Source organism: Eptesicus fuscus, chromosome 3 (genome assembly GCF_027574615.1).
Source record: "Eptesicus fuscus isolate TK198812 chromosome 3, DD_ASM_mEF_20220401, whole genome shotgun sequence".
NCBI lineage: Eukaryota > Metazoa > Chordata > Mammalia > Chiroptera > Vespertilionidae > Eptesicus > Eptesicus fuscus.
Genome location: NC_072475.1, coordinates 44,203,584 through 44,206,475, shown reverse-complemented (window position 1 = coordinate 44,206,475; position 2,892 = coordinate 44,203,584).

Below are 2,892 nucleotides of genomic sequence, written 5' to 3'. Positions count from 1 at the left end.
ACCCTACTCCAATACAATCTTATCTTAACTATACGTGGAATGACCCTATTTCCAAATAAGGTCAAATTCTGAGGTTCCAGGAAGGATATGAATTTTGCAGGAACACTAACTAACCTAGCATAGAATACCTTTTGGTCCCCCCAAATTCACCTCTGTCCCATCTACAAAACATATTCACCTGATCCCAATATCCTCAAAAGTTTTAAGTCATTCCATCATCAACTCTAAATCTAAAATCTCACTTAAATATCATCAAGTCAAAAAGGTCCACATTTCATCATCTAAGTCATTTATGGTTGAAACTTAGGGTCTGGTACAACTTGGAGCCAAATTCCTCTTTATCTATGGACCTGTGAAACCAAAAAACAAGTTATCTGCTTCCGAAATACAATGGTAGGACAGGCATGGGCCAGGTACTCCCAGTCCAAATGGGAGAAAGAAGGGAAAAGGGGTCATGGATGCCAAGCAAGTCTGAAACCCAGTGCAAATGTCTAGGTGACAGTCTAGGACTGTACTGGTCTAGTCTTGCTATTTTTATATTTAAATTTTCCCCAAAAAAATTAAATAAAAGGAAAAATAGCTCCTATTTACCTGCTATAAGAAGGGTAGGCTTATTGCAGAAAAAAATACAAACAATAAATAAATATCACTCCTAATTCCATGACCCTCTTTACATTTGGTGTAATTCTACATACACATTGAATTTATTTTTCATGTTTTATCACTTTCTACATTATATCTGGACCACACATGTGAAAAAAAGGAAAACAATGTATGTGACATCTATAGGATTGTGACGTCTTTGTCCGAGCAGTGTGTGTCCTGTGCCATATGTTTCCCAGCCATTGTTACAAATAGCATTGTTGAAAGAGGCAGTTGCAATTTCCAGTGACACCCGGCCACCAGCCACGGATCACCACTAATGAGATCTAATGGGATGAGGAAGATTTATAAGAATAGAATGAAATGTTATCTTTTTTAGATGAAAGTCCTAGGGTTCTTTTAGGCTTTCAGTGCAACCACTTGTATCCTTTTCTTCCTTCTTCATCTGACTAGAAAGGAGGCTCTAAAGAAATTAAAATGTGAAATATATTACCACAGTAGATTGTGAAGGAACATGATCACAGAAATCATTCTTTGAGGTATACACAGCTGTCAGAGTCTGTAGAATTGTTTATTTTTGTTTTTAAGTATTAAAATTTTAGAACTGTGCATCAATCCTGAAAGGAATATTAATACTCCAACAAATAAATGTAAATTAAAAAGAAGCATCCCTCATTCTGACTAGGGACAAACAAGATTGGATTACTAGTAAAATGGCTGACAATACAATGTTGAAAACTATTCAAGATACCTCATCAAATACCATCTACGTATTTATACCACCAAAAACTTGCTCAATAAATTCACTTTTTTGAGTTAGAGTTTAGTAATAATGTATAAGTTCAATTACTTAATAAAATGTTTTATTTCTATTTAAAAATAATACCACATTTAAATGCAACAATCCAGCAACGCAGCATCAATCAGCTCCCCTTCCGACAGACCATGCATCCTCCACCCACGACTGTTTTTATTAACTGGGATTCCATCCATCTCTGTGTAAGTTTATGAAATGTGTTTTGGCTTGGAGCACAGAAAATCCATTTAGACATTAATAGTCTAGTTGCAAGTTATGTTACTCATTCACAAGAGTAACAACAGTGTGCTGTGATTTTTTTCCCCAGCATTTTTCCCTTAATTTTATTGGCTAATAAAATCCAAACACTGGAACCTTTTGCCCAGAAAGTGGCGCCAAAGGAAAGCAGCTGCCCACCCAGACCCCCAAGGGCTCTCCAAGTAGGATCTGAGTCTTGGGGGAGGCTCCAGGGCAGAGAGGAGGGCCTGCTCTTCAACTGCTGAACCTCTCTGCACAGGGTCAGCCAGAGGTTTTCCTTATGTCTTCCTAACTGAAGGAAGAGAACTCAGGTCTCTCTCTAATTCTAGAAATTCAAAATGGTGGTATCACTGTGGCGTGTTCCCTAACTTAATTCTTTCCCTCAAACGTTCTTTTTCTAACAAACCTTAACAAGCAATTTTGTGCAAATATTATGTATCAGATTCTACATAAGGAGTTGGTCATATAGAAAGGAGCTCATAGCTTAATAGGAAAGAGAGAAACATGCAAACCAATCATTGTAGGCCAACCTGATGAGTATCATAATGAGATAGGAACAAAGTACATAGAAGCCCAGGGCAAAATTGGCACAAACTCAGCTAATATAAATAATAGCTCTTTGGGAATTACTTTTACTAATATACTGGTCAGTTTCTTGTCTGACCAGTATATTAGTAAAAGTTATTCCCAAAGAGCTATTATTTATCTATAATAATAAAAGCATAATATGCTAATTAGACCGGAAATCCTTCCGAACAACCTTCCAGAAGAAGCTGGGGCTATGTGCCAGAGGGAAGCTGGTGCCAGCAGCCAGGGGAAGGAAGGCCTACTCTTGCACGAATTTCATGCATTGGGCCTCTAGTATTGTATAAAAGTGGGTAAAGTATATATAATAAGAACATTACCTCAACCTCTTTAGACAAATGGTGAAAAATATCAGCAGGTAATTAACAAAAGAATAAACAATAAACAAGCAGTTTTAAGAGACCCCCTATTTTATTGGTCTTCAAAGACACAAAATTAAAACAATAAAAACAAAAACATATGAAATCTAGTTCTCAGAATTATTACAGAATAATTGAAACTCCATTTAATCTAGTCTCAAGGCAAATTCATGCAAACCTCTAGGAAGACAATTGCACAATATGACAAAATAATAATTGTCTTTTTAAACCCAATACTCCTAATTCCACAGAATTTACCCTAAGGAAATAATTGTAATAAAGAAAAAAAAC